General features: G+C 41.1%; 1 non-coding gene across 1 annotated transcript; it reads left to right on the forward strand.

Annotated features, from left to right (window-relative positions):
• The first annotated feature begins 14,854 nt into the window (after positions 1–14,854).
• On the forward strand, positions 14,855–14,928 carry TRNAN-GUU (transfer RNA asparagine (anticodon GUU)). Its single transcript has one exon. It is a non-coding gene; the product is annotated as a tRNA-Asn (tRNA).
• Positions 14,929–15,536: the final 608 nt, after the last annotated feature.

Genomic DNA, 15,536 nt, shown 5'->3' on the forward strand with positions numbered 1-15,536 from the left:
ACAAAAAAACAAACAACCTGATCAAAAGAAGGGTAGAGGATGCGAACAGACCATTTTTCCAAAGAAGATATACAGATGGCCAACAGGCACGTGAAAAGATGTTCAACATCACTAATTATTAGGGAAACGCAAATCAAAACTAAAATGAAATATCACCTCACACCCATCAGAATGGCTATAATTAAAAAACAAAAAATAACAAATGTTGGAGAGGATGTGGAGAAAAGAGAACCCTCATACACTGCTAGTGGGAATGCAAACTGGTACAGCCTCTATGGAAAACAATTTGGAGATTTCTTAAAAAATTAAAAATAGAAATACCGTATGATTCAGCTATCCCACTGCTGGGTATTTATCTAAAGAATGTGAAATCAACAATACAAAGAGATTTATGCACCCCTATGTTCATTGCAGCATTATTCACAATACCAAAGATGTAGAAGCGACCCACATGCCCATCAACTGATGAATGGATAAAGAAAATGTGGTATATATAAACAATGGAATACTACTCAGCTATAATGAAGACAAAATCGTCCCATTTACAACAACATGGATGGACCTTGAGAGTATTATGTTAAGTCAAATAAGCCCAATAGAGAAAGACAAACACTGTGTGATTTCACTCATATGTAGAAGATAAACAAACACAGGGATAAACAGAACATAGTAGTGGTTTCCAGAGTGAAAGAGGGTGGAGAGGTTGGGGAAAGGGGTAAAGGGGCACATATGTATGGTGATGGATAAAAACTAGACTATTGGTGGTCAGCATGATGTAATCTATACAGAAACTGATATATAATAATGTACACTTGAAATTACACTATGTTATAAATTATTATGACCTCATTACAATAATTTTTTTAAAAAGAATCAAAAGGAAATGATATAAATCAGAAAGAGAAAAGAAGAATGCCTTTGATGGGCTAATCGGTAGACTGGACATGGCCAAGGAAAGAATCAACGAGCTTAGAAATGTGTCAATAGAATCTCCCCAAATTGCAAAGCAAAGAGAAAAAAAGAATGAAAAAAATAGGACATAATATCCAAGAACTGTGGTACCATTACAAACCGTGTAACATACATGACAGACTACCAGAAGGCAAAGAAAGAAAGTGTGCGAAGAAAGAAAGAATGACAGTGCATTAGTCATGATTCTCCAGAGAAACAGATCCAATAGGAGCTAGCTAGCTAGCTATGTACTAAGGAATTGACGTATGCAACTGAGGGGTCTGGGAAATCCAAAATCTGCAGTGTAGGATAGCAGGCTGGAGAGCCAGGACTGCTGATGGTGCAGATGAAGTCCAAAGGCAATGTGCTGGAGAATTCCCTCTTACTAGGGGATGCCAGTCTTCCTGTTCTATTCAGACCTTTCAGCTGATTGGACGATGCCTACTCACATTACGGAGAGCAACCTGCTTCACCCAAGTTCACCGATTTAAATATTAATCTCATCCAAAAAACACCTTCAAAGAAACATCCAGACAAATGTTTGACAAAATATCCAGGCACTATGGCCCAGCCAAGTTGACACATAAAATTAACTAACACAGGTTCACCCCCTTGTCAATTTGACACCCATACGCATTTTCTAAAACCATACTTAATTTTCCATTAAAGACAGTAACAAGGTCATACTTCCACCTAACATGATACAACTATCCTGCATACCACTGAAAAGCGCTAACTCTTTTCGCCAGAAGAGGATGTGTAGTTCTTGGGTGATGTTTACTTTTCTCCTTGATATCCCATAATTTAAATACTATGATGTAAAGTTAACAATACTTAAATACTACAATAGAAAGTCAATACATCTTACGTTACATGATAAGGAAATAAGAGAGGAAAGAAAATAGATATTTTATAAGGAGAAAATTCTCATGACAATTATAGTCCTTTTTTCTGTAACTGGTCACATGATTGTAGCTGGTATTTATAATCATCTTCTTCCACCTACCCATTCTGTATTCTCTTTGCCCTCAGCAAGCATCTGAGCTGGTTGTGGCTCTTTACCTGGTGAGTTGCCCCAAAACTTCATTCTCGAAGGGTCTGGGCCTTTAGTATTGGATTGGGTTGTTGTAGTTTTCCATTGACTTTAATTACAGAGCATGGTAATACTAAGAGACACCCTAAGGGATGTCCTGTATTCCAGACATACTCCTCCTTATCTCCATTGTGGAGTAGCAGTTCAATTTCTCTTTGATAGTCAGGATCAATCGGCCACGACCCACAGTAACTCCCTCCTTTGCCTGTTGATTTAGAGGCATGAGGAACACAAAGTAGCCAGCTGGCAGTCATAATTTCCAATTCAATGGAATCTTGGTGTCTCCTGGTGGAAGCATTCCTTCCTTTAGAACTAAGACCTCTAGGCTAGTAGAACATAAAGTTGTGGGGACAGAAAGCAAAAGTTTTGCTAGTGGGTCACTAGACGTAATAGTGAGTGGTGCCACTCCTATTTCCACGCCTTGATTCCTGGACCAGTGAATCCTGGCTATGGGAGAAACAACACCATATACTAGATGCCAGTTTAGAGCATACCTAGCCTCTTAGAGAATTTTGCCCAGCCCTACAAGGTATTGCAACCTAGATGGCACTGTAACTGAGTCTTCAAACGGTCATTCTACTGGAATCTCAAACCAGCTGCTTCAGGATGGTGGTGAACATGGTAAGACTAGTGAATCCCATGAGCATGGGCTCATTGCCATACTTTGTAATCTGTAAAGTCAGTTCCTTGATCAGAAGTGTATTAGTCTGCTTGGGCTGCCATAACAAAATGCCATAGACTGGGTGGCTTAAACAACAAAAATTTATTTTCTCACAGTTCTGGAGGCTAGAAGCCCAAGATCAAGGTTGCAGCAGGGTTGGTTTTGGTGAAGCCACTCTTTCTGACCTACTGATGGCTGCCTTTTCTCTGTGTCCTCACATGGCTTTCCTCTGTGTTCACAGAGAGAGAGCTCTGGTGTGTCTTCCTCTTCTTCTTCTTTTTTTTCCTTTGGTGAGGAAGATTGGCCCTGAGCTAACATCTGTGCCAATCTTCCACTATGTTTTGTATGTGTGATGTGGCCTCAGCATGACTTGACAAGCAGTGTGTAAGTCCGCTCCTGAGATCCGAACCCATAAAGCCCGGGCCACTGAAACAATATGGGAACTTAACCACTACTCCACTGGGATGGGCCTCCCTCTTCTTAAAAAGACATCAATCCCATTGGATTAGGGCCCAGCCAACCAACTTATAACCTTAGTTTCCTCATTAAATTCTCTATCTCCAAATATAGTCACATTGGGGTTAGGTGTCAACATACGAATTTGGGGAGGAGGACACAATGCAGTTCATAATAAAAAGCATTGCTGTGTGAAATCACATGAGGGTGAATAAGGCATTCTGTAAGTCCACGGATTGTAGTTTTGACAGAAGCATCGTGTGCAGGAAAGGCAAATCCATATTCAGAATAAGTGTGTATTCCAGTAAGAACAAAACACTGCCCCTTCCATGATGGAAGTGGTCCAATATAATCAACCTGCCAACAGGTAACTGACTGCTCACACACACACACACACACACACACACACACACAACTGACTGGGGAATGAGGACATACTGGGGACTCAGCACTGGTCTCTGCTGCTGGTAGATTGGGCACTCAACAGCAACTGTAGCCAGGTCGGCCTTGGAGAGTGGAAGTCCATGTTGCTAAGCCTATGGATAACCTCCATACCTGCCACCATGGACACTTTGCTCAAAAGCCCATTGGTTTATGACAGGGTGGCTGAGGAAAGAGGCTGACTGCTATCTACACAACAGATCATCCTATCCACATGATTATTAAAATCCTCCTCTGCTAAAGTCACCTTTAGGTGAGCATTCACATGGGACACAAATATCTTCATATCTTCCACTCATTATGAGAGGTCTATCCACATAGCTTTTCAGCAGACTTCCTTGTCACTAATTTTCCCATCATGACCCCCCTTCCAAGTAAAATGAACAACTAGGCACACTACTCAAAGTTCTTCCTGCTGGGAGGATTTCCCTTCACCACTGTCCTTCAGGGGTGTCCCACACAGCAGCTGTAGTGCTGCAACTGTCCACTTTTCAGTGGTGACTGCAGACTATGGAGAACCATCTGTAAACCAGATCTTATTCTTCTCTTTCTCTATGCATTGTAGGGAACTTCCCATGAAACTGTAGGTGCAGGCTGGGAGAGAGAAGGTAGTGTAGCAGGAGTGCGAACAATGGGCAACTGTGCCACTTCTTTGTGGAACTTACTTGCACCTTCAGGGCCTATTTGGGCCCGATCTCATATATACCACTTCTATTTGGTGATGGACTGAGCGGATCTCATTATACTCATTAGGTTGACAAAAACGTTCTGGTGACTTGGGCACACAGATTCTTGTCTCTTATAAGTGCTAAGTAGGAGTATCCAGTGGTGATATTTTGCACATCTGTTGCCACAGCATGCCACGGACTATCAGTGCTCTCTTTACTATTGGAAATAGAGTCATTAGTGTCTTTAATTGTAATCAGATTAGAGAGGCAATTCCACAAACTTCAGAACCAGTTAAAAGACATGTTAAAGATTCCATTCATGTAGAACCACTCCTGGTAACAAAAATCTGTATTCATTAGGGTTCTCCATAGAAATAGAATCAGTAGGGTGTGTGTGTGTGTATGTATGTGAGTATGTGTGTATGTGTATATGTATGTAAAATATAATATATACTACTTTGAGGAAAAGGCTCACACAATTGTGGATGTGTGTATGTATGTGAGTATGTGTGTGTGTGTATATGTATATAAAATATAATATATACTACTTTGAGGAAAAGGCTCACACAATTGTGGAGGTTTGATGAGTCCAAAATCTGATGGAGACTCAGGGAACAGTTGCAGTTTGAGTCCAAAGGCAGTCTGCTGGCAGAATTTCTTCTTGCTTGGGGGAGGTCAGTCTTTGTTCTATTAAAGCCTTCAATTGATTGGATGAGGCCTTCCCACTTTATGGAGGGCAATCTGCTTTACTTAAAGTCCGCCAATGTAAATGTTAATCTCATTCAAAAAACACCTTCACAGAAACATCCATAATAATGTTTGACCAAATATCTGGGCACCACGGCCCAGTCAGGTTGACCCATAAAATTAATCATCCCAGCATATGATATTCACACTGCACAAAATAAAAGACAAAGAGAACATCTTGAAAGAAGCCTGAGGAAAAACACACCTTATCTATAGAAGAACAAGGATAAGTATTACATTGGAATTCTCTTCAGAAACCACGCAAGCAAGAAGAGAGTACAGTGAAAGATGTAAAGTGTTGAAAGAAACCAACCTAGAATTCTCTATCCTGTGAAATTATCCTTCAAAAGTGAAGGAGAAATAAAGACTTCCTCAGACAACAAAAATTGAGGGAGTTGCTAGTAAATCTGCCTTGCAAGAAATGTTAAAAGTTGTTCAGAGAGGAAAATGACATAGATTAGAAACTCATATCTACATAAAGAAAGGAAGAACATTAGAGAAGGAATAAATGAAGATAAAATAAACTCTTTTGTCTTATTGTTAATTGATCTAACAGATAACAGTTTGTACAAAGTAATTATAAAGTAACAATATTGGGTGATTACAGCTTATGGAGAAATTAAATGAATAACAGTAACGTTATAAGGGACGGTTAAGGAGGAATTGGGAAACCTCTGTTATAAGAACCTGTACTACTTGTGAAGCATTATAGGGTTATTTGAAAGTTGACTTAGATTAATTGTACACGTAAATTGCAAACTATAGGATGGCCACTAAATATTTTTTAAAAAGAAATATAATTGACATGCTAAGACAGGAGAGAAAGTAGAATCACATAAAATACTCAATTAAATTCAGAGAAGGTTTAAAGAGAACAGAAGAAAAAAAAGAGAACCATGAACAAGGGCAATGAATAGAAAGAGTTGGAAATATGGTAGATATTAATCTGACTAAATCAATAATCACTTTAAATTTGAATGGTCTAAGTATATCAATTAAAAAACAGAGAATACCAGAGTGGAAAACAAAACCTAACTATACGTCATCCATAAGAAATTTATGTGTTACATGCCATCAAGTCAGCTCTGACTCCTGGCGACTCTGTGAATGACTGATATCTGCAATGTCTTGTCCTCGACAGCCCTACTCAGCTCCTGTAGGCTTTGCCTAAAGCTTCCTTTATGGAGACAATCCATCGCATATTTGGTCTTCCTCTTTTCTTGCTGCCTTCTATTTGACCAAGCATTATTGTCTTTTCCAAAGAATCCTGTCTTCTCATGATGTACCCAAAGTGGGACAGCCTCAATTTTATCATTTTTGCCTCCAGCAGTAGTTTAGGTTTAATTTGACCTAGGACTCACTAGTTCATCTTTCTGGCAGTCCAGTGTATCCACAGAGCTCTCTTCCAATACCATATTTAAATAAGAAACTTACTTTAACTCTAAAGATGCAGGTAAATTAAAAGTAAAGAGATAGAGACAGACATACCATGCTAACATTAATCAAAAGAAAACTGGAGCATTAGTTGTGTTAATTTCAGACAAAGCAGACTTTGGAGCAAAAAAGAAGATCAAGAACAAAGATGAGCATTATGTAATGATAAAGGGGTCAATACTCCAAAAGACATAACAATACTTGATGAGTATGCACCTAACAGCAGAGCATCAAAATACGTGAGGGAAAAATGATAGAAATGCAAGGGTAATAGAAAAATTCACTGTTATGGTTGGAGACTTCAGCACCCCATATCAATAATTGACAAATACAGTGGGCAGAAAATCAGTGAGGATGTAGTTGAACTGAATAACACCATCAATAATTCCATCTAATTGACATTTATAGATGACTTCATCTAACAACAGCAGAATACTCATTCTTTCCAAGTTTACATGGAACATTCACCAAGATAGATCACATTCTAGACCATAAAACAAATCTCAACAAATTTAAAAGAAGAGAAATCATACAACGCCTGCTCTCAGAGCACAATGGAATTAAACTGGAAATCAATAACAGAAAGATAGCTGGAAACCCCCAAAATTTGGAGATTATACAACACACCTCAAATACCACATGGGTCAAAGAAAAAGTCTCCAGAAAAATCAATTATTTTGAGCTCAATAAAAATAAAATTACAACTTATGAAAGTGTGTGGGATGCAGCAAAAGTAATTCTTAGAAGGAAATTCACAGCATTGAATGCATACATTAGCAAAGAAGAAAGGTCTAAAGTCAATAATCTAAGCTTCCACTTTAGAAAACTCACAGAAAAAGGAACGAGAACAAATTAAATCCAAAGTAAGCATAGGAAAAGAAATAATAAAAACTAGAGCAGAAATCAACAAAATTGAAAAGAGGAAATTGATAGAGAAAAATCAATGAAACCAAAAGCTAGTTCTTTCAAATGATCTCTAAAATTGATAAAACTCTAGCCAGGCTAAGCAAGAAATAAAGAGAGAAGATACAAATTACTGATAATAGAAATGAAAGAGGTACCCTCAGTAATGATCCCACGGACATTAAACAATAATAAAGGAATATTATGAACAACCCTCTGCTCACAAATATGATAACTTAGATGAAATGGACCAAAATCCTGACAAACACAAGTTACCAAAATTCACACAAGGAGAAATTGATAATCTAAATCAGCCTGTATCTGTTAAATAAATTGTATCAACAACTAATAACCTCCTAAAACAAAGCACAGACTTAGATGGTTTCACTGGTGAATTCTAACAAAAGTTTAAGGAAGAAATGATACCAATTCTCTAGAATCTCTTCCAGGAAATGGAAGCCTAGGCAACACTTCTTAATTCATTCTACAAGGCAAGCTTTACCTTAACCAAAACCAGACAAATGATCCAGGACGTTGAAGTAGCCTAGGCTGCTGAGAGCCCCCCAAAATCAATCCTGAAAGAATTATAGAAGCAAGAAGGAAACATGGCTTATAGGAATTATGAAAAATTATAAACCTTCATAGACACTGAAGGCTATTTTGAACTAGTGTGTGTGGAAGCCTGATGTTCAGAGGTAGCAGAGAGAGGACAAGATGGCTAAAAGCACTTTAAGTTCTGCTCTTGCATCTCACTCCCATGGCTCTGGGTCAATCATTTCTTATCTCTTTGAGAACAAAATTAGCAGTGGCACTTACTCAGTCCACCAATGTAGCAGCCATGATGTGATACATGGGACCCACATAAGCTGTGCTGAGTAAATTGGTTGATGAAAATGGGGTGGACAAACCATATAATACCTGAGCCTTCATTTTCCAGAGTCTCATCCTCCAAACCTCCTGAGCCAAGGATTGTCATGGCCTCCCCCCAAGAGCTGCTTACCCATAAGCATAAAAATGATCCACTAAACAGAAGACTTCCCTGGTGGACTGTAAAACAAACAGGAGTAATAAAAATGGTTTTCTCCTATGTGCTGCTCTCCACTTGGAGCTCATCCTTAGTTTTACCAAGACTACCAAAAGACTGAGGCTTACCTTCACAGGAAGGCTTGAGGCCAGTCTACACAGTTCCCCTCATCTCCCTGTGGATTCCTCCCTACAAATCTCTCCCTTCCTGGGGCGCCTCACCACTCCCTCTCCACAGGGGTGTCTGCCCGGCCTTGTGGCTTCTCTCCTTTCAACAATTTCATTTCTTGATCCCCACTCCATAGTGAGACGTGGCCCAGTGGTCTGTCCAAGATCCCACGTGCGAATTAGTGACCAGATGACTCTTTGGATTCCAGGGATCCAACAGGGGAAAGAATAAAAGTAACACTGATTTTAGGCCCACATATGCAAAACCTCAGAGACCCATCAGACACACTTGTGCTTCAAAGACATAGTCTCTGCAAAGTCCCTCTTCACACAAATTCCTTGATGTCTTCTACTTGGAAATAACCCAAGGGGTTTTAGTTCCTATTTTCCCCCTTAATGTCGAGGCTGTTCCTGGGCTGTTCCTGGAGGTCAGAACCTTGAATCCACCTAAAATGCCTGAGAAATACAGTGTTCAAGTAAGATGATTGTGCACACCACATTGTTCCGGGAATCGAATCTGGGTCTCCAGCATGGGAGGTGAGAATACTATCACTGAACACCAATGCTTCCCAGCAGCAGGGCACAGTAGCTCAAACCAGAGTCACTGGAAGGACTTGGGAAGAACAGTTCCAAAATAGATGTTCTCAGTGTTCCTTTTGGAAGATATAATCAATGAACAAAAAGGACACCCAGAGCAAAGTCTCACATAGGAGATTTATGTCAGGCAACACTATGAAGTGTTGGCATTCACATCCAAACACCGGATTTGCAAAAGCCTATTTTGAAGTAGGTACTTCACAAATAGATAAAAGACTTCTGTAGAAAAGCACCAGAAATTCAACCCGTTTCTTGTCTCTGGTCCATATCTGGCATGGACCAATGGAAAGTTCATTTTCTCACTTGCTGACACATTCTCTTTGCCCTACCATTGCTTAGTGCTTCCCAAACCCTTTCCTCTCAACCTTGAGAGGGACACCAGTTCTTTTCCCCAAATAGGCGTTCAAGACCCAGTGATAGTACAGAAAGCTGGACTAGTGAGGATGTCTCTGAGACTCCAGAAGATCTGAATGATAATTGAGTTTCTCTCCTTCCTCTGCCTCTTTTGAGTCCCTGGAAAAGGCCAAGAATCGAATTTTGCTTTTGAATTCTCAGGTCTTACAGAGACCTATACAAGAGTGAATAAATGAAAATTTCACTCCAGGATTTCTTCCCATCACCACAGCCTCTGCAGCCACCCAGGGAGGCCAGTTCAGGGAAAGACAGATTAGATTCCAGGTAGATGCTAGAATTTTGGCCCTCTCCTTTAAAGCTTTCTTTTGCTGTGTACTTTTTTCGGATATTCATGTTTTCATTGTTTTATTCTTTTGTTCACAATTAGTCTGTTACTGATTTGTACCGCTCTTAATATTTAACCCTTTTCTGTCTAATAAACTGCTGTATCTGGAATTTAGTTTTATATCCAATCTGAGAAGATTGGTTCCGTTACAATTAGCAGATATTAGTGTGTTGGGGATTCCTGACGTAGTCTTATTTCTACCACTTCCTTGTGAGGTTTCTTTCTTTTTGGTTTTCTAAAAAAGTTGCTTCCTGCCTTTGTTAACAGACTGGTCTACTTGCATAAACTGTCTGTTTTCCTAGAGGTTTTTGGAATTCCATCTCACCGATCAGTTAATACATATTCTTAGATCCCAGATGCAAAGGATGAAGATGATTATGCTCCTTAGTTCAGGACACACTGTGGTGGCTGCTCTGAGCAAGGTCCTGACTGTCTTTCATTATTTCTTCTCTTTATCTCACTTCCATTCCCTTCTCCACTTCCAGAGGGCACATTCTACCAAGTTTAGAATATTTTCTTTTATCCCATCTTCTCTCTGCATATTTAAAAAATGGTATGTCTTGGAAAAATAGGCAGTGCTCTTGTAGGGGGATTAAAAAAACTTTGTGTCAATTGGCTCACTCAAAATCCATTCCATCCTCCTAGTTGAAGAGGTTGGAAAACTAAAAATTATACTTCTCAGATTCTCTTGCAGGTTGGGTTCTGGATAGAAATGAGATGCACTCACGAGAGCTGGCAGAAGTGAGCAGAGGCCACCTCCCCACTGCTGTTGCTGGTGGCAAATAAGGTTATGGAACCATGAGCGTTTAGAGACACTGTTAGTTGGCAGTCACGTTCTAGTTTCCAATCACCCATTTAGTGGGTGTGAGAAGTAGTGGTAGAAGCTGAGTTGAAGTTTCCTGATGCCTGGATGGCAGTTAGGGAGGAAAGCCACTGGATTCCATATACGAATGCTTCCACTATTTCTCCAGCCCTGGGGCTGGGAGGAGGAGACAAGGACAAGGGCAGAAAGCACTAGAGCAGAGCAGGAAAATATCATGAATGTTTACACATGAAAAATATAAAGCATGTTTCTGGAGGGTCATATTGTTCGTGGGTACACCATGATTCTCTAGTGTTTAGTATTCCCAAGCCTGCTGTGTTCAGGAGATGAATTTGAGATGAGCCATAGATTTAAAAGTAGAAACTAAATATCTAAAGCTCCTAGAATTAAATGCAGGATAATATATTCACGATCCTGCGGTAGCAGAGATTTCTCATAGAACACAAGGCTTTAACAATAAAAGAAAAAAAATAGAGATAAATTGGATTTCATGAAAATAAAAAAAAAGAATATGTTCATAAAAAATCATGATAGGAATGTGAAAAGGCAAGCCAGACTGGGAGAAGTTATTTGCAATACAATTATCTTACAAATGACTCAAATTCTGAGCGTGAAAAACTTTTAGACACCGATAATAAAAAGTCAAGCCACCAATGAAAGGAATCAGTGCGCTTTTGGAACGTGGCTAATTCTAAGATTGGGGCAGGAAATATACAAGATCAGCCTGGAGCATCTTGCTGTGTCAGAAAGCAAGAAAGTACTAAAGACAAAAACCAAAACCAATCAACCAAACAAAAATTCCACAGTGATGGGCGTATGTCAAAGAGACACAGAAATCAACTGAAAGAGCTCACAATGGCCAAAACTGGAACAATTTGGGCAACAAAACAAATAAAATAGTATTGGATTATAACCCCAAAGTATAAAATAAATATCCACAAGTCCATACTGATATAAGTAAATAAATAAGGAAAATCAACAAGTGTCCCATAGAAGTGTCCCAAATAATTTATGTAGATACTCTACCCTCCTTAAGTGTGGGATACTCAGAGTGACTTCCTTCCCAAGAGACAGTATAGAAATGGGGTAAAAACATTAAATTTACAGTGGAAAAACCTAACAAACACTACCTCAGCCAGATGATCAACATTAACATCAACATTGGTAAATCATGTGGATAGTACATACCCATGGTACAAAATGGTGAGAATGTCATGTTGTCCCCCAAAACCCGAAAATTCCAGTCTAATCATGAGAAAAACATCGGGCAAATACCAGTTGAGGGACATTCTACAAAATACTTGACCATTAATACTGAGAATTTTCAAGGTCATCAATTAGAAGGAAATTCTGAGGAACTGTGACAGTCTCAAGATGAGCGTCAGGAGACATGATAACTAAATGTAACGGGATATCCTGGACGGAATCCTGGAACAGAAAAAGGACACTAGGTAAAAATCTGAATAAAATAGAGACTTTAGTTAACAATAATGTATTCATTCATTAACGATCACAAATGTACCATTCTAATGTAAGATGTTAATAGTATGGGAAACAGGATGTGGGGTGTATGGAAATCCTCTGTATGATCTTCTCAACTTTTCTGTAAATCTGAATCTATTCTAATACTATAAAGAGTTTCTATAAAAAGTAAAACAAAAAAAGTCAAGCCAATTAAAAGTGGACAAAACTCTTGAACAGGATCTCTTCACTAATGAAGATTTCTTTATGGCCAAAAGGCATAAGAGAGGGCATCTTAACTCTTTAGGGAAACACAAATTTAAAATACTATGATATATAGTATTTTAACTATATATACGCCAAGCAGAATGGGTAAAATTTAAGAGACAGAGAACACCAGGTGCTGACAAGAATGTGTAGCAACTGTATCTCCTGTTGCTGGTGAGAGAGTAAAATAGTGCACCATCCTGGAAAACTGGTAGTTACTAACAAGGTTAAACATATAAATACCCCATGACCCGGCAATTCCACTACTAGGTTTATGCTCAAAAGAGATGAATACCCTAGTCCAGAAAAAGACTCATGCAAGAATATCTATGGCAGCCTTATTCACAATAGCCCCAACTGGAAATATCCCAATTGTCCATTGACTGTAGTGTATTCACACATTGAAATAACACTCATCAGTAATACCAAAATGATTTACTGACACACAACCAAATGGATGCATCTCAAAAGCATTATGTTGCATGAAAAGAAAAAAGGAAGCCAGGCACAGAAAGCATATTCATTTATGGGAAGTTCGAGAACAGTCAAAACTAATGTATGGAGACAGAAATCAGAATACTGATTGCCTAAATGGGGGTGGTGTGAAGATTGACTGGAAAGGAGGTCTAAATTTTTGGACTGATGCAAATTTCCATAACTTGACCTAGGTAGTGGTTACTTTTATGAAAATTCACCAGGCTGTGTGCTCAAGATTTGTGGACGTTATGTGAAGTATACTTTCATCATTTACTGTTAGCCAAAAAATTGCGGGAGGGGGATGTTAAGTTTCGATTTTATTATATTTATTATATTTTATTTAAAGGATCCAGTTGGAGTGAGAACTATCTCATTTGGTCTAAAAAGGCTTCACTGATGTTTGAAATATCTCAACCAGAAAAACGGGTGCGGAACTGGAAAGATGGCAATACAAGGCGGCACCTTTTGGGATAGGTCCCGTGCATGTTCAGACTCGGAGCAAGTTCGGCGTTTCTCTAGAACGCTCACGGTGTGCGCGCCGTGGGGTTTCCTTTCCGTTCTTCTCGGCGCGGAGACCTCTGGAGCCACAGGTAACTGCTCTCTCGCAGGCAAACAGCGAGGCTGATGCAGAGATTTTCAACTCCCGCCATAAAGTGACCGGATACCCCCGTCACTCGGATTGGAACCAAAGGTGCTGCAGGCACAACGCAGGGTAGTAAACACTGCGGGATCGCCCAGAGCCATCGGCCTGCTGGCAGCTGCTGTGCTTTCTTGAGGTCGTTTTGACATAAAAGCATTCGTAATACTTTGCTGCTTTATTTTACAGAGCCACAGGTCTTCGCGTTTTTCGTTCTTTTCTGTTCTCTCTCTGTTTTCCCCTCCTTTCCTCCTCATTCTGCTACGTAACACAAACGCTTCTCATCTCCGCAGGGTCTGGCGCTTGCCTCTGCACAGGCCTTCAAGGAGGTCTTGCTGACCCTGTAGTCGCCTCCGCTGCTTCTTTCCCTCCTCTTCGCGCTTCCCTTTTGGCCCCATTCCTTTTCCCGCTCCCGGGTCCCCGCCGGCCCCACCGACCGCACTGAGCACAGGAACCCAGAGGAGCTGTGCGCGGGGAGCTCAAGCGTGCGGATGGTGCACTGTAGGCCTTTCCTGTCCTCCTACAACCCACCCCGCCTCCGCACCTCGCCCCGCCCCCCAATACTGTGCAGTCAATTAACTGCAATAAAGACCCTTCAAGAAGAAATTCAGCTTTGAGAAACGTTTCATTATTTCCATTCTCAGGGTTCTTCGTGGGACTAAAAGCTAAAGACGATGTATGAATTCAACATGATCTAATAGAGCCCTGGTGAGTGCCAGACCCTGTTCTCTGCGAGGGGGCCCACGGGCGACCATCGACACGACCTCTGCCCTCGCGGAGCTCGCGTGCTGGACCCAAGAATCCGAAGAAGGAAGCGGCAGAACCCCGCCAGCCCCGAAGCCTCTCGGAAGGGTGGGCAAACGCTCGTTCTCTGACCGCTCTATGTCCTTCCCACTCGTTCCAGCCCGCGCATCCGTCCCGGGCCTGGGGAGAGCTGGCAACGAAGGGCGGTTGGGTGAAGGCGAAGCGACGGGAAGAGCCATCCCGGGAGCCCACGGGGCGTTCAGGGGTCCTTGGGCCCCACTCGGCTCACGCCCGGGAGGGTCGCGCCCTGGGCGACTCCGGGGGTACTGGCTTCTGAATCGAGTCATGCGCAAGGAGTGAGAGCGAGGCGATTCGGCTGCCCTTCTTCCTCCGGAATCGCCCAACGCACAGGTTTCCAATCAGACGAAGATCTCGATTCATTAAGGTAATCTCTCTGGTTTTCCGAGGCTTTGGAATCTGCAGTTTTCCTGCAAGGCAGGCGGCAGAGCCTAAGAGTTAGTACGTGCTCACTCCCTAAGGAGGCCGGGAGAAGCAGTCTACCGTGTCTCTGTGGCGCAATCGGTTAGCGCGTTCGGCTGTTAACCGAAAGGTTGGTGGTTCGAGCCCACCCAGGGACGTAGAGTGTGTGGCTTTTGACTGACTCTCACCTATTTCCTGCTCTTGATCACCTGTAGATTTCCTCCTAGAAAATTTACCCTCCCCTATTCTGGGTGGTATCCACTTTTCATCTAATATCTCTTTGGAGCCATCCCACATCCCCAACCTGATTCTCACACAATATGTGCTGGGATGTCCGGTTGATACGTGAATTAGAGGAATTCCTGAAACGGAGACCTAAGAACCCGGCTTCTGGTATGGTGGGATAAAATCTGTATTCCGCCCTTTATAGGCTTGTAGGAGTAAGTTGAACTTTGGCTGCTTTAATATTTCTGTGTTTGTGTATGTGTGTGTGTGTGTGTGTGTGTGTGCGCGCGCGCGCGCGCGCGCACATGTGTTTAATTTTGTAGGTATGCTTACATTCATTTCTCAAAATGCTTACTTTGGGAAGATGGAGCTTCTCAAGTGAGCCTACTTTTTTTTTTTTTTAATTAAGACTACAATTAGAGCTTTTCAGGTTCAGGGCAAAATTGGAGGGGAAGGTAACAGAGATTTCTCCTATGCTCCCTGCCCCCCCTCCCATATGCATAACCTCCCTCTTTATTAACATCCCCTGCCAGAGTGGTAC

Source organism: Ceratotherium simum, chromosome 2 (assembly GCF_057802395.1).
Source record: "Ceratotherium simum simum isolate JZ-2026a chromosome 2, ASM5780239v1, whole genome shotgun sequence".
NCBI lineage: Eukaryota > Metazoa > Chordata > Mammalia > Perissodactyla > Rhinocerotidae > Ceratotherium > Ceratotherium simum.